Raw genomic sequence first — 20,066 nt, forward strand, 5'->3', positions numbered from 1 at the left:
GTTACCAAGGTTGAATTTCACATACCAGTTTGAACCAACCCGCCAATTCTTTGGCCACATGCTTCCAGTCGTAGTTTATAAAGCGCCCTATCCCCTAAATGAGTTGTGGGCATATTGGCAATGCACCTCAGGGTGCTAGGAAGCATTCTGGGTCGAGATGTGGTTATAGGCAACCGAAGATGACCTCACTTGCAATGGTCCATGAATGACATCAGACCAGGTGTAAGCAACCTAGGACAGCTTCCTGGGCCCTGGTAAGGAACACCAGCACTAATGCTTGCCCTGGGTTCTTTACATCAGGTAGCAGGGTCTGTGCACCCCCATTTTAATCTCTCACAATGCCTCAGAGTGACAGTACATTGAACTCACATGGTAAATTGGGACAAGTTAAATTGGCAGTTTCTAGCCATGCTTGCATCATTCCGCCACTGCCAGATAAACTTGGATGGAGACTCATCAGTGGAGGAGGAGGCTCAACAGAGGCAACAGTCCCTGAATTATTTAAAGGTAAAGGAACCCCTGACCATTAGGTTCAGTTTCGGATGACTCTGGGGTTGGGGCGCTCATCTCGCTCTATAGGCCGATGGAGCCAGTGTTTTTCCACAGACAGTTTCCGGGTCATGCGGCCAGGATAACTAAGCTGCTTCTGGCAAACCAGAGCAGCGCATGGAAACACCGTTTACCTTCCCACTGGAGCGGTACCTATTTATCTACTTGCACTTTGACGTGCTTTCAAACTGCTAGCTTGGCAGGAGCAGGGACCGAGCAACGGGAGCTCACCCCGTCGCGGGGATTTGAACCGCCAACCTTCTGATTGGCAAGCCCTAGGCTCAGTGGTTCAGACCACAGCGCCACCCGCGTCCCTTGCACCAGGGTTTACCCCAGCGTAATGGAGTTGGCCAGGATGCCCAAAGAGGTACAATTTATGAGTTTTCCCTATTATCTGCACAGCAGGGGGTGTTCAGTCAACAGATAAATTGCAAACGGATAAAAACATTGGCAGGATCATTGTAATAATCTGCAGCTTCATAAGAGCATATATTTAAAGTACAGTGGTACCTCAGGTTACAGACGCATCAAGTTACAGATGCTTCAGGTTACAGAATCCGCTAACCCAGAAGTAGTACCTCGGGTTAAGAACTTTGCTTCAGGATGAGAACAGAAATCATGTGGCGGCAGTGGGAGGCCCCATTAGCTAAAGTGGTACCTCAGGTTAAGAACAGTTTCAGGTTAAGAACAGACCTCCGGCACGAATTAAGTACGTAAGCAGAGGTACCACTGTAGATAATTAAATGAGCAAATTGAATGAATTTGGATCTGCAGAAGATATTAAAAAATAGATTTAAGGAACTACAGAGAGAGGAAGAAGGAAGTCAAGCTTTGAAATGTTAAAACGATTGTAAAATTAATGAAATGTATAAACCTGAAAAGTATAAATAAAAATTAAAAACAAAAGAATACTTTGAGCGGGCCCGGCCCCTTTCCCACAAAGATCAAAGGGGCTGGAGACACGCCTGGCCCCTAGAGTTGGTGCACCTGCACAGGGTTTCAGCCCTTGGCAGACCCTGCCCATGTGACAGGAAGACTGCGACCATGTTGTTGTTTTCCCTTGCTCCCCCTCAATATGCATATCTGCTAAAATACTGGGAAACAAGAGGAAGTTACAGTGGTTATCTTATCTGGTGGCCAGTTTAGCAGCTTTTATAGACCTAGTTATTGGGGAAATCTACCTGTATACACAACTGATAAGCATAGGTTTATGATGCTGAGTGCAACCAGAAAGTCTTCCATGTGGAAATGTAAAACGTCAGCCTTACAAATGGAAGTTGCTACCTGCATACAAAACCGACAAGGGTACATTTTTTGATGCTGCACCGGAGGCTACAGGCCTCCATTTTCCGCATCCTTGCAGTCACATGGAAGAAGAGATTCTGCACATATATCTGTCTACTCCTGTAGATAGCTGTTTTATGGGACACCTTTATATACAGGCACCCCCCCCCCCATTTGCATGAGGGTGGTGTTCCAGGTCATTGTGCATGTCACCAGGATGTGCGTAAGCTTGCCCTGCCCTGTTTTGCCTCCGTTCTGCCCCATGCTGAAAACGGCACCCCCTCCAACATGTCTCTGATGAGAATAGAGATGTCTCATTCCATAATTATAATTTTACTATTCATACCCTACACATCTTATTGGGTTGCCCCAGCACTCTGGGCAGCTTCTAACATATATAAAAAACATAATAAACATTAAGCATTCAGAATACTTTCCTATACAAGATTGCCTTCAGACAGTTCAGGAGTTGCATAACTCCATTCCCTCCAACATTCCTCCAACGAAAATAGGGACATCCTGAGGAACAGTGGGACATTCCGGGACGCAATTAGAAACCGGGACAGCTTCTCTAAATCAGGGAAGTCCCTGGAAAATAGGGACACTTGGAGGGTCTGAAACTATGCACACATCTGTGGTTGCATACATGCCAATCGCACACAAATGGGGGTTTGCCTGTATATAAGAAAAGCAATTCAAATAATTATCCACCACTTTTTGGTAGTCACACCCACCCTCCTGTAGACATCTGAAGGCAGCCCTGATTTGGGAAGCTTTTAATGTTTGATGTGTGTGTGTTTTCTTTCACACTCTATTTTTGTTGGAAGTCTCCCAGAGTGGCTGAGACAACAAAAGTATATTATGTTAGCAAATGTGTTTGGTTTTTTTGTATGTTTTAATAATAATAATAATAATAATAATAATAATAATAAATTTTATTTGTATCCCACCCTCCCTGGCCAAAGCCAGGCTCAGAGTGGCTCACATCATATAAATAAGACAATATGCATAATACAACATACAATATGCAAATAAAATAACATTCAACATTCATTACAATAATATAGAATAATATTTTGTATGTTAAATGGTATAGTTTAATTATGGAGAAGTGATAGGAAACTGAGCACAGCCTTATTGTAATACTGTACATTGTTCCTGATGTTATAAGAATCCTATGGTCCCAAATATAAAATAAATATTCATAAATGTACAAGAAAACACATACATAAGTATATAAACCACATGTCTGAAATAATACAGGAGAGCAATCCTGAAGTCATTTTGACTCTCCCAAATTGACCTCAATATATTTCTCTGCAAGAAGGGAGGAAATGGAGAAAGCCTCCCCTTTGTCTTTTTGCTTACAAATCCTGTCTTAAGGGTGTAATTGTGTATGAACAGGGTGAGCCTGTGACCTGGGACTCAGAAACTGAAGTATTTACCATCACAAAAGAATGGCCAGGTTGACCAGGTAAATCAATCAGTGACCATTAACAGATATCCTGGCAAACAGGATTTCTGCTCTAGACCACCTCCTTCTGTAATGTTTGCACAATGTTTTTTGGGGTGGTCTTGGTCTAAAGCTGGCTTCCTCAACCTGGGCCCTCCAGATATTTTTGTCCTACAACTCCCATGATCCCTAGCTAGCAGGACCAGTGGGTGGGGATGATGGGAATTGTAGTCTCAAAACATCTGGAGGGCCGAAGTTGAGAAAGCCTTTTCTACAGGGTGGGCAATTTCAAAAGTCTAGATACGGGCTTGTGCACCATTGTTCTGGGTTCCTCCTCCCTCCTGGTATGGTGAGTGAGGACCCTGTTGCAACAGTTTAATAAAGATCGGGCTTACTAGCTGCTTTGCTTCTCAATATTCTCTGGCTGGCCTCTCTTATTTTCTCCTACCGATAGGGAACCTACTTAAGGACTCTATACGGGCTCTTGGATACCCCATAGGGAAAAGGAGGAGGTTTTTTCTATAACACTGACTTTAAAACCATTTCTCAGTAAAATACCGCTCTTCCTTTCACAGTGTTCCCCTAAAAGTGAACCCTGTCGTACCCTTCCCAGCCCAAGCTCACCACGTAGGAGCAAGAGGAAACTTTAATTCTATTCACTCCTCACCCCCATGCCCCTGTATTATGGTGTTCCAAGCTCTGGACTTCCAATACTTTAAGCAATCTCCTAACAACTGTCATTCTCCTGCTAACTTATAAACTCTGATGTCACTTTTGCACAGATTTGATAGCTTAGCCAGCCCCAGAGGCTGAACAGCCGTGGAAGCCTTTGGGAGGCAGAGACGTGAGAGGGCACAGAGAAGGGAAAGAAGGAAAGAGGGACAGAGTCCAGTGTTGCCCGGGGTACTCTGACTATCATTCAAGGCACCCCAGGGTGCCATGGGAAACTGGCTGAAAACCACTGGCTTAGCCAAATATGAGACGTGGTGAGAATAAACCAAACTTTATTGCTACAATAAAAGTTGAATGTACCAGGCACTTATATGATGGTCTAAATAAGAGTTGCTGGATATTTATATTTATATTTCTTTTCCTATCTTATCCTGTCCTGCCTAATCTACCCATTACTCCACAGCACCCACACCAGAGAGGAACAGAAGGGCATGGGCGCTGCATGACAAAAGAACAGGTTTATATCAATACCATGTCACGGAACTGAAATTCTTCCAGGATGTTTCAGTCTTCTTCTTTTTTCTTTTCAAAATGAGTTTTTATTGGTTTTTCATTATATGTACATATAAACAAATACAAAATATAATACATAAATTACATGTGTCATATACAGTCCATGAATCATACATATAGCTCCAACATGTTCTGAGCTGAGGTAGAAGAATATTTTATTGAGAACAGAAAATTTCCTTGTAATTAATAGAGTAGATCCAGATTGTCCCTAGATATTGCTTTTTCATGCCCAGATGACTGCTTCCATTTCCTTTAAGAACACAATATAGTGTCCCTTCCCTTGGTACTGGACAGTCCCATTGAAGAGTCGCCATGCAGTGTGGTCCCTTCATCCTCCTGTCTCTCATCGTGGGCCTTTTCGCACCCTGGCCTGAGCTGCTGGGCATCTCTGCGTCAGATACAGGTATGAGCTCTCTCTCCTCTTACAACTTCTAAATCTTATGTGTATCATGGCTGTACCTCCCCCTATTTCTCTCCAAGTCTTTAATCTGCCTCTCTACATAGGGTTGCCCCCTTCCATAAGGCCCAAGTGATGTGGAGCTTGCTTTCTTGTAGGCAACACATGCACCCAATTATATTGATCACGCTATGGGAGTTTGAGGAGCTTGTGTGCCTACAAAGATTCCCTGGGCTGACGTTGCCCAGTGACTGAACATGTGACCTTGAAAGGAGCTCAATGGATTCTCCATGGTGGCTCAAAATGAAGAGCTGTGGAGTTGTAGCCAACATATTTCTTCTCAGAGTAGATCCATTCAAAAAGATGACTCTAAGTTAAACACGACAGTTCATTTCAATGCCTCTATGCCAAGTATGACAACGTTGCATGCCAGCTGTGGTCCTTGCTTGGGATCAGTGTCAGCACCAGGAATTCTCAGAAGTTGCTGGCATTCTAGCACCCTGCCCAAGGCCACAGTAGATCAGTGATACTCTGGTTGTTCTGTGAGTCACTCTTTAAACTTTACACTATGTTCCCGGGGAAGCAACATTCTGGGAACTACAGTGGTACCTCGGTTTAAGTACTTAATTCGTTCCGGAGGTCCGTTCTTAACCTGAAACTGTTCTTAACCTGAAGCACCACTTTAGCTAATGGGGCCTCCTGCTGCTGCCGCACCACCGGAGCACAATTTCTGTTCTCATCCTGAAGCAAAGTTCTTAACCCGAGGTACTATTTCTGGGTTAGCGGAGTCTGTAACCTGAAGGGTATGTAACCTGAAGCGTATGGAACCCAAAGTACCACTGTTTCAGATTTGGAGTACACCTACACTTGAATAGTCTGATCTCTCTCTTCAGCAATCTTTGCCAACTAAACTCAGGGCTCAGGGTGTGGACATAGGAATCTTGTTCATGGTTAGTGTTGACTTCTGGCATCCTCAGGAATATGTGTTGTTTCACTACGCCAGCCAAGATACCTTGCAGGTGGTACTCACTAGATTGGCAGAGAGCAGCATGTTGTTTGGCCCATATTGTTTTGTGTGATTTTTGGTTCATAGATAGACAACTTGGCTTCTTCCAGAAGTATTGGATTTCAGTTTCCCAGCTGACACCCAATGCTAAACTTTGAGAACCGGAAAGTGACTCTCAGCTAGAACTGGATACAGCCCAGTGGTGGGGATGTAAGGTTATTAAAAGCTTCTGGGTAATGATCTATAATGAACTGAAGAAAATGTTTAAACTAACTTTTGTTAAAAAACATGAAGCTTTTTTACTAGGACTAATAGGAACTGAAATCCCCAAAGAAGATAAGAAAATATTTTTGTATGCTACAACAGCTGCCCAAATATTGTTAGCCCAAAGATAGAAGGACGAAAAGATAGCAACGAAAGAAGAATGGCAAATCAAGCTAATGGACTATGCAGAAATGGCAAAATTAACGGCAAAGCTCAGAGACTATGACAGTGAGAAGATTGAAAAAGAGTGGGAATAGTTTATTATTTATGTGCAAAAATACTGTAAACAGGTTGATACATATAAGTAAAGCATTTAAGTAAATGCTTTCAACTAGCAGAAAATTAGATAAAATTAAGGGAAATAATAATTGAAAAGGTTTAAGAATGGATATGCAGAAGAACTTAGTTAATATAAGGAACCAGAAGAGGGTATGGAGGGAAGTCCAGAGATTTAGGGAATCTCAAAGAGAAGCTTTGTGAAAACATATTTGTATAAATTTAGATCTGGTAGAAATGTGAGTTAATTACTGTTTTTATTTGTGAGGTGGAGTCACCTGGTCAATGTCATTGCTTTCTGTGTTTCAGACTTTGATATAATGTTTATATGAGGCTTGCCTTTCTTTGCTTTTACCCACCAGATGGTCTACCTGATATATGTAAACTCCCTAAGAAAGTAGGAAAATGCAGAGCAAGTTTTACACGTTTTTTCTTCAATGTTGAAACCCTGAAGTGTGAGGAGTTCAATTTCGGTGGATGTAACCCGAATGAAAATAACTTTCCGAATGAAAATGAATGCTATCAAGAATGTGGACGCTTTGGTAAGAACAAATAACTTGCTGTTTTAGGGCGGGAGCTGTGAACATTTTGGGGCAAATGGGCACATTTCAAAATTTGAGAAACTCTGATGGGTGCATGTCCCCTTTTCTTGAAAACATGAAAGGCCTCCAAGTACGATATTATTATCTCTCTCTCCAAACCCCTCCATACAAACCCAGAAAGGCAGCATCCTCTCCCCTTAAAACCTAAACACAACTGAACAAAAAGCATTGTTCGAAATGATTTTTGGTACATTTTACATATTGCAAATTTTATTTGAGACCACTGAACAAGACTTATGGTCAAAAAGCCTTTGGCTTACTTTTCTCAAGGTATCTTAGCACAATGACAAACAGAATGTCTGAGAAGATAAAAATCAATTAAAATAAAAGAATGTGTACCATTACAGTGGTACCTCGGGTTAAGTACTTAATTCGTTCCGGAGTTCCGTTCTTAATCTGAAACTGTTCTTAACCTGAAGCACCACTTTAGCTAATGGGGCCTCCCTCGGTTGTCACGCCGCCAAAGCAAGATTTCTGATCTCATCCTGAAGCAAAGTTCTTAACCCGAGGTACTATTTCTGGGTTAGTGGAGTCTGTAACCTGAAACATCTGTAACCGGAAGCGTATGGAACCTGAGGTACCACTGTACTCAATAGCAGCCAAACTCAATGTCTCTTCTCAGTTGCTTTTTGACTGACCAGTCTTCTCCAGTAGAAGATAAACCATACAGAATACAGTAACATCAAATTCAGTATAGCTGCAAATAATATCATATATTTTATGATGTGCTGCAACATAAGTATCTTTCCAGCTTTTCAAACTGAGAAATCTAAACTACTGAGCCTACTCTCAGGCAGCCATGGCCAGACTCCGGAAGGGATTCTTCCTTCAGGTAGAAAATATCTGACAGGGCTGGTGCAAAATCTAGCCACTCCCTTTCTCCATGGCTCTTTAGCGCAACTCCAGGGCATGGGCGGATAGCAACAGATTCCAATTGCATGAACTGCAACTCCCGTGCAGAGTTCCAAAGGAAAAACACACACTAAGGCAGCAGAATTCTTCAGTTATTGTTTACTGAGGTTTAAAAGCGTACAGGATCTTACTGGATCCCCAGTAAAGTCCCAAAACCTCACCTCCTAAGACCTCATGCAGTTACAGAAGCAAAGAAACAGACAGTATAACAGAAAGCATAGAAAGAGACACAGAACTGTTCTGTAGGCAGGAAATATATCATCTGCCTCTGAGCGTTGACCATGAGCCCTACAGACTCATGAGATAAACAACTGCTGCAAGCTTGTATTTGAGAACATTCAAGAATGTTCTGTCCCCATAAAACTCACAATGCTTGATGATATCATCCCTTGAAAGGAAAATGAACAATGGCATCTGTTTCTGAAGGAAGGTCTGCTCACCTCTTATCACCTTGAGTCACTCCTGAGACATACAGTGTACTGTGCTTTTACCTTCTTCCTAATGCTTCATCTTTGCTGTGGGCTGCCCTGGGCTCTCTGGGAGAGGAACGGGGACGGAGGGTTATAATTCGTCGTCTTCTTCTTCTTCTTCTTCTTCTTCTTCTTCTTCTTCTTCTTCTTCTTCTCATTTGATCCACCACAAAGATTTTCTCTTTCTTCCACAGTAGTGAAAGACGAGTAATATTTTGGCATCCTCAAAAATGCCCCCTGCTCATGTGAAAGAAGACAACAGCTAAATTCCAGATGTCCTGCCAATCTACAGATGTCCTTCCATTCACCTCAGCTGAATATTCTGAATAAGTGCAAGAGTAGTTCAGCATCCTCTGTATTCTGGTTCTTGAGTATGGGGTTTTGTCCACATTAATTCATCTGCTATTAAATCCACATTAATGCTGTTAAGTGTCTTCTATGGTTTATTATTTCTTTGTGGGGAGCTTAGATGATTTTAGTTACAAAAATTTTTATATGCTGCTATATAGTCTAAATATCAAAATGATATACATTATCTACATATATCATAAAACATGTAAAAAAAAATAGATTAGAGAACATCAACTAACCATTAAGTATTTTCTTAAATGCTGGCATAAACCTGTCATTATAAAAATGTTTTCAGCAGGCCTTTAAAGATTCACAGACTGCTGAATCTCTGTTGGCTGAGCAGTCCTTAGGACTGGGGGAATCACTGAAGGTTTGGATTCTTGTGGTCAGATGAGCCTCACCAACTCCGGGGACGAGACATGAAGCTCCGCCAGATGATCTAAGTGTTTGAGCTGACAGATGAGATGTTAGGCTGCCCTTAGGTTTTTTGGACTTGTAAATTACCTTAATACAAAGACAACGAACTTGGCTTGGTAGTAGATGCGCAGCCAGTGCAGACCTTTGAACAATTCTGTCACCCTTTTGCACCAACTGGAGCTTTCAGATGAGGCCGAAGGGCAGCCCCACATAGATCACATTGCTGTAATCCAGCCTCAAGGTTACCAACATGCGGCCAGACTTTCCCTGTCCAGGAGCAGCCATAGCTGGCCAATCAGGCAGAGCTGTCAAAAGGACCTCCTAGATGCAAAGGACACCTGGGCTTCTAATGAGAAACATGTTTCCAGGAGCCCTCCAGAGCTGCCTTGCGTATCTCCTGGTGATGGGAACCACCCTCCCAAAGGGCATTTGTCTTCATCTGGAAGTGTCCTGGGAGGGATTTTAATTCAGTTTTAATTTTAAGAACAGCATAACCCTTTCTACTGCCATGATGTGAGCTTACAGTTTCCAGGTATGGATAGGCGACTAACACAACTTGAGTGCTGACATCTAGTGTGAACACAATGAAGGAAACAAAGTACTGCAAAGTAGCCTGGGCTAGTTCTTATGGAATCGATGGCATGTGAGAACTGTATAAAGGCGTCTGCACCAACCACTTCAGCTATGAAAGCCAGAGTGGAGTGGTGGTGCAGTCTGTAATTCACCACCCACCTGGAATGTGTGGATAAAAAGCACAGGGGGAGCAACACAGTTGGACAGCAAGCGTTCACACGTTACACCCCCTCCGCATTAGGAGTCTGTGGTCACACCCACACTAGACATCTAAAGCAGACTTATACCATGTTGCCAGTCCTGGCCTCCCCCAAAGAGTACCAGGAACCCTAGTTTTTTACGGGTGCCAAGAGTCGTTAGGAGAGCCCACACTGAGAAATAATTTTGAGAGCCCTTAAGCAACTCCATGTCCCAGGAATCTTTGTGGAAAGGGCTTGGTGGTGACAAAGAATGAGGACATAATGCCTGCTGGACATTTTCAGTGTCAGCACTTGGAATTCTTGGGGAGATGCTGGCATCGGAACAGCTTACTTCCAGACATGCTCATGTGGCCATCCAGAGATTAAATAACAATCTTTTCCAGCCAAGTCAAGACTGTTCTTTTTCTCTGGCTGAATTAAAAAATGGAATAAATGGTTCCAAATCTATCCCCCCGCCATGAGGTATGTGTGTATAACGTATTGCATGAACTTCATGTTTGCATTGACATTGAGAGTCTGTGGACCAACCTTCAATAATCTGAGCTGGCAGGGGCTGGTGGGAGTTGTAGTTCAATACATCTGCAGGGCACCTAGTTGGCGAACACTGCTGTCGACCGTAAGCACTCTTATGATCTGTTCTCAGGCCTTGCTATATGCAGTTGAAAGAAAAGAAAAAACTGGAAGAAGGCCATAAACTTTGCATGACCAAAGATCAGGTTTACTTGTTCATCAAAGTGCTCTATTCCTTGGGTGATTTCATGTAGGCTGGGCACATCAACTGAATCCATTGTCACCACTGAGCATTGTTTTCTGTCCTGAATTCGGAAGCCGATCAGACGCTAGGGACAAAGCAGGAAGCAGAGAAGATTTGGGGATAAATTAAGGAACGCCCTCCTCCAAGTGTGCAGCTGGTACTGTGCTTTAAACAGGGGGTGGGGGGCAAGTTCCTTGCTAGAGATTATTAGGAAATGGATTGGAAAGAAAAACTGCTAATATCATAATACCATTATGCAAGTCTATTGCTTGTTGCAGTGACGTAGAATGGGGGAGGGGGGGCAGAGGGCCTGTTGTCCCGGGCACAAAATTTGGGGGTGGCATAAAAATTCAAAAGAAAAATAAACCACTTTGAGGGTTTTTTTTAAAAAAAACCACACACAATCAAGTGGTGTCAAGTGGTGTAAAAATTACATGGAATAAATAATACTAATAAAATAAACAGCCGCTGACCCTCTCCCCTCTCCTTGCTGGGAAGACCCTTCCCCACCATCATCGCTGCCCAGGCCTGATAGGAACCATGGGTTAGGGCAGAGCTTTCCAAACTGTGTGTCGCAACACATTAGTGTGTCAGCTTCAGTGTGTAAATGTGTTTTGCAAATGCTCCCTATTCTCCTCCTGGGGCTGGAAAGGGGTTAGTTTAACCTCTGGTTTGCTAGTAAAACTGAATTACTGCGTCCCGAAATGATGCATGTCTAAAAAGTTTGTCACCAACATGAAAAGTTCCAATTAGGGAGAGCCCCGGGCACTGGCAATCCACGCTACGCCCCAGTCTTATTGTAAACTACAACCTTCAGTTTGTAATTAACGTAAGGTTGCCATACGTCCGGAATTTCCTGAACATGTGTCCAGGGGGAAATTTTTGGATAATCAGCAAAATGTCCTGAATTTATAGCTCAACAACTTTGAGTAGCCATAAAAAAATAACTTTTGTGTTCTGAATTTTACTTCTAGAAATATGCCAACCCGAAATTAACACCAAGCCACAATTCTTTGAAAGGAAAAGTAAACTCAGCAGAAGTCGTCCTCCTGGGAGGAGGAAAATGGAGGAGGCAGCACATGGGCTCAAGGCTTTGTTTGGACTCATAGAAGCGCATCTACATACTGCTAAACCAAGCTTTAGTGTCCCATGTGTACTGGGCTGTGAATTAAGAAAGGCACCATGGGTTCCAGTGTAATGTTGCAGAAGATCCTGTAGGGAAAGAACTCTAAGACTATTCAGTTCAACCACCTGAGATGGTAAAATGTCTTAGAACATTTTGATGTCCACCTAGAACATATTTGACACTTACGTGTTTATAGTCGTAGACAACAGTTGCTGAGGTCGTATTGCTCTGGATATGAAAGGCAGCAACACTTTCTTGGTTGTTCACCATCATAGTTTGCTCAACCACTTCGCCATCTCCTGTACTACTAGTGATTTTAATTATCTACAAAGGAGACAAGTTACAACAGGGAAATACATTTTCTGTGTTCCTGGTACTTTGCATGGTTGATCTCGAAGCACAAATCTGAAGCATTTTAGCTGGTGCTATAGAGTCATATCAAAATAAAGGAGACATGGCAAGAGGGTGTGAGCCTGCTCCCTAGCTCATGCATTTAATAAACACACAAGCACTTTTCAGATTATTAATGTGTGTGTAGCAGTGATGGATTAAATTTTAATCAACAAATAAATGCCAAATTGGCAATCATAGAGAAGGGAAGTTGTCTGTTCCCATAATTCCTCCTGTTTCTGTGTACATCCAATGTACATCCAATTAAATGCCTTAACAATGATGTAAGCATATTTATTATAGAGAGACTTGATTCTGGTATTACTTTATGCACCTTCAAATAAGTTGTGGAGGAAGGAATAATACTATTCCTTCCACCGTGTCCCTGTGTCCATGGGCAAAGGTTTTCTTCACTTATGCTGCTAGAGATCTTTTAGTTGAAGGACCTGGGATTTAGAACTTTGGGCTGGTATCTGGCAATTTGTGCCCTTAAATCCTAAACTAAACGAAGTCCCAAATAACCCAACAGACCAGGGAATAGGGAACCTGTGTCCCTCCACATGCTGTTGGACTACATTTCCCATCAGCCTTGACCCTTGGCTATGATGACTGGGGCTGATGGGAGCTGGAATCCAACTTTGACATGCTTTCAAACTGCTAGCTTGGCAGGAGCAGGGACCGAGGAACGGGAGCTCATCCTATCGCGGGGATGCGAACCGCCAACCTTCTGATTGGCAAGCCCTAGGCTCAGTGGTTTAGACCACAGCGCCACCTATGTCCCTTGCACCAGGGTTTACCCCAGCATAATAGAGTTGGCCAGGATGCCCAAAGGGGTACAATTTACGAGTTTTCTCCATTATCTGCACAGCAGGGGGTGTTCAGTCAACAGATAAATTGCAAACGGATAAAAACATTGGCAGGATCATTGTAATAATCTGCAGCTTCATAAGAGCATATTTTTAAAGTACAGTGGTACCTCAGGTTACAGACGCTTCAAGTTACAGATGCTTCAGGTTACAGACTCCGCTAACCCATAAAATAGTACCTCGGGTTAAGAACTTTGCTTCAGGATGAGAACAAAAATCGTGCTGTGGCAGTGAGAGGCCCCATTAGCTAAAGTGGTTCCTCAGTGTGATGGGATGATGAGCTGCTTGTGCGTAAAAGCGTAGTCCCTCAGAGTCTGTGCAAGTTCACAAACCTCTGTCTGTGACGGAGCCCCTCAGACATGGCTGCTCTAGTCACTTGTAGTTTCCGACAGTGGTTGTTTTCGGAATCGTTTCCAGCATAAAAGCTCCTTAACGGAAACACGTCTTCTGGACTCACGGCGTGACAGTTTCCGGCGAGGCGTGGGTCTCCCTATGGGAGCTTCAGATACCTCCCCACTGTTCTCGCTGGAAGTGTCTCTGAGCCCTCCCGCCTGCTCGCATTCCCTCAGAGATCCACTCCTCCCCCTGCTGGTTCCTGCTTCAGCTGTTGAGTCTCTCCCAGCCTCCCTGAGCCCCTCCACCACCTGTTCCTCCGATGGCAGTTCCCTGACATCCACCTCCCCTCCAGGGCCCCCCTCACCCCTCCCGTTCCCTCACCTCTGGGAGGTGAGGAGGTAAAACCTCGAAAAGAATCTTCTTCATCTTCAGACGTCTCGAACAATTCCCTCCATCGATCGCCGTCCCGGCTCGCTGAATCCTCCTCCTCCTCGGAATCTGTGAACCCCTCCAACTCCTCTTCTTCGTCTGTGGTGGCAAAGTATTCCCTCCGGAACCTCGCTACCGGTTGAGGCTTGCGTGGGAACCTCTGATGAAAAGTTTCTATTAAGACCTCGTCATTGACATCCTCTGCCATGACCCAGGTGTTTTCCGACTCCGGTTCCCCTTCCCACATTACCAAATACTCTACTTGATCTCCCTTCCACCTGGAATCGAGGATCTCCGCTACATGGTAGCTTTGTTCCCTTTCCTCCATTGCTGGTCCCCGAGTGACCCTCCCTTCTCTGTCGCCTTTATACAGTGACAGCAATGACCTGTGGAAAACTGGGTGCAGCTTCATGTGGTTCGGTAACCGGAGTCTGAAAGCCACTGGATTGACCTGTTGTGTGATTTCAAATGGGCCCAATCTTTTGGGTCTTAACTTCTTACAACCCCCTTTGAAGGGTAACCCTTGGGTTGACAGCCACACTTGGTCCCCCACCCTAATGGTTTCACCTTCTCTCCTGTGTTTGTCTGCCTGCCTCTTATATTCCTCCTTGGCCCTGTCTAAGTTAAGTTGGAGCTGGCGATGGATCGCTTCCATTTCTTCTACGAACTGTTCGGCAGCTGGAACGCTCCATCTCTCCCCTTCCCCCCCTGGGAAAGCCCTGGGATGGCACCCGTAATTAGCCAAAAAGGGGCTCATCCCCGTGGACACGTTCTCCGCATTGTTGTAGGCAAATTCCGCCAATGCCAACTTCTCCACCCAATCATTCTCTCTGTCATTGACATAACACCTCAAATATTGCTGGAGGATGCCATTGGCTCTTTCCGCCTGCCCATTGGTTTCAGGATGCCGGGCAGTCGAGAAATTAACCTCTACATGCAGTAAGCTCATGAGCTTCCTCCAGAACCTGGAAGTAAATTGTTTCCCTCGGTCAGAAACCACCCTCAAGGGGGCGCCATGCAACCTAAACACATTTTCTACAAACAATTTAGCTGTTTCTTCTGCCGTGACAGCATGTGAGCAGGCTATAAAGTGTGCCATTTTGGTTAACAGGTCTACCACAACCATGATGGCTGTTTTCCCTCTGGACCTTGGCAGATCAGTCATGAAATCTATGGCCACTGCTTCCCATGGTCTTTCTGGTGTGGGTAGTGGTTCTAATAACCCTGCCGGCGCCCGCCTTTCCCCTTTGGCTCGCTGGCATTGGTCACAACTCCTGACATACTCCCGCACGTCTTCCCTGACCTTGGGCCACCAAAATTCCCTGGTCACCAGCCACATGGTTCTGTGTTGCCCAAAATGCCCCGCTGTGGGGCTATCGTGCAGCTGCTTGAGTACCTTCCCTCTCAACTCTCCTTCAGGTATATATAACGCTCCCTTGTAGTACAACGCCCCGTTTCTCTCCTCAAAACCTCCGGGTTTATCTCCCTCCCTCCTGAGACCCCTGAGTTTGTCCTGGGCGTATTCATCATTCTCCGTTCCCTCTACCAGTTCTCTTTGCCCCACCAATGCCGCCCCACACACCCAGCGGTCCTCTGGAATGACATGTCTTTCTTCGGGTGCTCCCTCCCCCTCCAAATATTCAGGTTTGCATGAGAGAGCGTCCGCCCTAACGTTCTCTGGGCCTGGCACGTAACAAATCTCAAAGTTAAATCTGGAGAACTCCTGGGCCCATCTCAACTGCCGTTGGTTGAGCACTCGTGCCGTTCTCCAATACTCTAGGTTCTTGTGGTCAGTGCACACTTGCACCTTATGTTGTGCGCCAATTAGCAGGTGCCTCCATCTCCGAAAAGCCTCATGAATAGCAAGAAGTTCTCGATCGTACACCGTGTAGTTCCTCTCGGATTTGTTCAACTTTCGCGAAAAAAAAGCACACGGTCTCCACTCTGACTCCTCCTTCCCTGGCTGCAGAAGAAGCACCGCCCCTATGGCTCTGTCCGATGCGTCTGTTTCGACTCTCATCTTTTTTTGTAAATCCACATGCAGAAGTTGTTCTTCAGAGGCGAAGGCCCTTTTTAGCTCCTCAAAAGCTCGCTCCGCCTCCTCAGTCCAAACAAATTTCTTCTTACTGCTGAGACAGCCCGTTATGGGCGCCGTCAGGTGGGCAAAGTTTCGGATGAACTTACGGTAAAAGTTCCCAAACCCTAGGAACCTCTGCACATCCTTCTTTGTTTTGGGTGTTTTCCATTCCAGCACTGCCTGGACCTTGCCGGGATCCATGGCCAATCCCTTGTCTGACAGGCGGTACCCCAGGAACTCCACCTCCTTGGTATGAAACTGACACTTCTCCAGTTTCACCCACAGCCGGTTGGCTAGCAGCCTGCGCAACACTTCTCTGACGTCTCTCACATGCTGCTCCTCATTCTCAGAATACACCAACATGTCATCCAGGAAGGCCACACGATTCTTGTAAAGCAAAGGCCCTAGTACGTGGTTCATCAGCGATTGAAAGCACGCCGAGCCTGCTTGTAATCCAAATGGCATAACGAGATATTCAAATGCCCCCAAAGGGGTGAACATGGTGGTTTTCCATTCATCTCCTTTCCTTATACGTATCAGATTGTACGCCCCCCTTAGGTCCAGCTTGGTAAATATCTTTCCCTTCCGCACCCTGTTCAAAATGTCATCTATTCTAGGCATGGGAAAGGCCAATGGTTCTGACACTGCGTTTAAGGCCCGAAAGTCACACACAAGTCTCGGCTTGTCTGTGTTTTTTTTATCCACAAAAAACACTGGACTACCTCCCACCGCTCTTGACTCTCTGATGAAACCCCTCTTCAGGTTCTTGTCAATGAACTCTCTTAGCTCCTGCATTTCTCTGTCTGACATGGCATACAACTTGCCTGCGGGGAGCTGCGCCCCAGGCAGTAAATTGATTTGACAATCAAAGGGTCTATGCGGGGGTAGTTGGTCAGCTTCCCTTTCGCTGAACACGTCGCTGAGATCTGCGTATTGTCGTGGTACCTTCACCTTCTCCGTTACTTCTGTCCCTGCTAGGGTAGCTTGGGCTCCTGCTGAACCCTTTCCCTCCTTGCAGTGTTCTAAGCAATGTGCGGAACCAAAGGAAACCACTCTCTGATGCCAGCCCACCAGTGGATCATGTAACGCCAGCCAGCTCATCCCCAAAATAATGGGAGCCCCTCCCAAGGTGGCCACATTAAACGCTATCAGTTCTGTGTGCCTTGCCACCTTCATTATCATTGGGACAGTCTGCAAGCTGACTTCCCCTCCCAACAGCTCCCTGCCATCGATCGTGGTCACCTGCAGGGGGTTGCTTAAAGGGATCGTCTGTATCTGGTGTTCAGCTGCAAACTCTTTGCTCATGAAATTGCAGGAGCTGCCTGAGTCCAACAGCGCCTTAATCTTCAGAGGGTATCCGTTTTGCAACTCTAGTGACACTTCTATCACTAGGGCAGGTTTGGGAGGTTCTGGCTTGGGCACTTTCACTGCTCTTTGGCCTGGCTGCTGTGCCCCAACGGTGGCAGCCAGGCGTTGGCTTTTACTTGCTCCGATATCTCCTCCACTCCTCCCTCAACAGCTCCCACCATGCCTAGCCATTCCTTCCTCTGGGGGCAGACTCTGGCAAAGTGACCTGGCTGTTGGCAGAGATAGCATTTCCGGGCGCCTTTTCCCTCCTTCCTACCCCCTTCACTGGGCTTTGGAACTGCGCGCGCTGTTCCGATTTCCATCGGCTCTGCCGGCGGGAAAGCTGGCTCAGGAATGTCTGGAATGAGGAACTCCTTCCAACGTTCCCCCTTCCCTTCCCGCCTCTCCAAAGCTCTCGCCTCCTGGCGCGCTCCTATGGTCAGCGCAGACTTGGTCAGCTGATCCATAGAAACCGCCCTGGGACTCCGGGAAAGTTCGTCTTTCACAGCCGAAGAAAGACCTTCTTCAAATAGCATTTGAATGGGTTCCGCCGATAAGTCCCACCCCAATCTGTGAACCAGCATGGTAAACTCAGTCCAGTACTCACGGACAGATCGGCTCCCCTGCTTGCAAGCCATTAACTGTCTGCGCACCACTCCCTGCTCAATATCGCTGGAAAACATGAGATCCATTGCACGAAAGAACTTCATTGTGTCCTTTAGGACGTCATTATGCGTTGCCATCAGGGGTCGCACCCAGTCCCTCGCCCCCTTTTCAAGGTGCCCAATCACGAAAGCCACTCGCGATTCCTCGTCAGGGAATTCATCAAACTGCACATTGAGGGCATATTGCATCTCTGTTCTAAAGGCATGGTAGTCCTTGGGGTCTCCCCCGAACTTCTGCACCAATCCTGGTACCTTTCTGGTGAACTGGGTGGCTTTCCCCTTCTTGTCTGCATCCTGAGCCCTTCTCTCCTCAAGCCTCGCCGTCTGCAGCGCCAGTTGGATCTCCAACGCCCTGTACCTTTCTTCCAGGCTTGGCCCTGCTCCAACTCCTGCTTCTCCGGTTCCGGCTGGGTCACTCATGATGCCTTCTCCTGCACAGGCAGCTTACAACCACTGTCGGAATGCTGTGATGGGATGATGAGCTGCTTGTGCGTAAAAGCGTAGTCCCTCAGAGTCTGTGCAAGTTCACAAACCTCTGTCTGTGACGGAGCCCCTCAGACATGGCTGCTCTAGTCACTTGTAGTTTCCGACAGTGGTTGTTTTCGGAATCATTTCCAGCATAAAAGCTCCTTAACGGAAACACGTCTTCTGGACTCACGGCATGACAGTTTCCGGCGAGGCGTGGGTCTCCCTATGGGAGCTTCAGATACCTCCCCACTGTTCTCGCTGGAAGTGTCTCTGAGCCCTCCCGCCTGCTCGCATTCCCTCAGAGATCCACTCCTCCCCCTGCTGGTTCCTGCTTCAGCTGTTGAGTCTCTCCCAGCCTCCCTGAGCCCCTCCACCACCTGTTCCTCCGATGGCAGTTCCCTGACACTCAGGTTAAGAACAGTTTCAGGTTAAGAACAGACCTCCGGAACGAATTAAGTACGTAAGCAGAGGTACCACTGTAGATAATTAAATGAGCAAATTGAATGAATTTGGATCTGCAGAAGATATTAAAAAATAGATTTAAGGAACTACAGAGAGAGGAAGAAGGAAGTCAAGCTTTGAAATGTTAAAACGATTGTAAAATTAATAAAATTCATTGTTTCTGAAGAAGTGTGCATGCACACGAAAGCTCATACCAAGAACTAACTTAGTTGGTCTTTAAGGTGCTACTAGAAGGAATTTTTTTTATTTTGACTATGGCAGACCAACACAGCTACCTATCTGTAACTGTAAAATTAATGAAATGTGTAAACCTGAAAAGTTTTCCCTTGCTCCCCCTCAATACGCATATCTGCTAAAATACTGGGAAACGCAAATCCCCAAATTTCACGTGGGGTGGCAATCTTTATAGTGCAGGCTCTGAAACTCAGGGCTACTCTGACTGGGTAGTGTGTCCTAGACCTGGACCTGTTTTAATTCTTTTTATTACTTTTTCAACCCAATGTGCCGAGCCTATTTTGGGGCCATTTTATGCTTTATATACATGCGCATTTTAGATTCTTGGCGCTGGCAACTAAATCTTTACATTATTGTCTTAGGGTAATTTAAATGTCATTACGCCAGTAATATCGCTCTGAATTTTGTTTGGTTGCTTGTCTCTAGTATTTTTGTCTTAATTTGCTATGGCTGTATGCTAATGCAATAAAGGTTTGACTTTGACTACTGGGAAACAAGAGGAAGTTACAATGGTTATCTTATCAGGTGGCCAGTTTAGCAGCTTTTATAGACCTAGTTATTGGGGAAATCTACCTGTATACACAACAGATAAGCATAGGTTTATGATGCTGAGTGCAACCAGAAAGTCTTCCATGTGCAACTGTAAAACGTCAGCCTTACAAATGGAAGTTGCTACCTGCATACAAAACCGACAACGGTACATTTTTTGATGCTGCACCGGAGGCTACAGGCCTCCATTTTCTGCATCCTTGCAGTCACATGGAAGAAGAGATTCTGCACATATATCTGTCTACTCCTGTAGATAGCTGTTTTATTGGACACCTTTATATACAGGCACCCCCCCCCCATTTGCATGAGGGTGGTGTTCCAGGTCATTGTGCATGTCACCAGGATGTGCGTAAGCTTGCCCTGC

General features: G+C 45.4%; 2 long non-coding RNA genes across 2 annotated transcripts in view; one reads left to right on the forward strand and one right to left on the reverse strand.

The window, feature by feature from the left end:
* The window catches only part of LOC309519672, a 363,193-nt gene that overhangs the window by 46,001 nt on the left and 297,126 nt on the right, over positions 1-20,066 (reverse strand). The gene's annotated exons all lie outside the window — the stretch shown is intronic.
* Positions 4,804-8,887, forward strand: LOC309519648. Its single transcript, XR_014213931.1, has 3 exons — positions 4,804-4,934; positions 6,837-7,016; positions 8,653-8,887. It is a non-coding gene; the product is annotated as an uncharacterized lncRNA (long non-coding RNA).

Source organism: Podarcis vaucheri (genome assembly GCF_965113315.1).
Source record: "Podarcis vaucheri genome assembly, chromosome: 15".
Taxonomy (NCBI): domain Eukaryota; kingdom Metazoa; phylum Chordata; class Lepidosauria; order Squamata; family Lacertidae; genus Podarcis; species Podarcis vaucheri.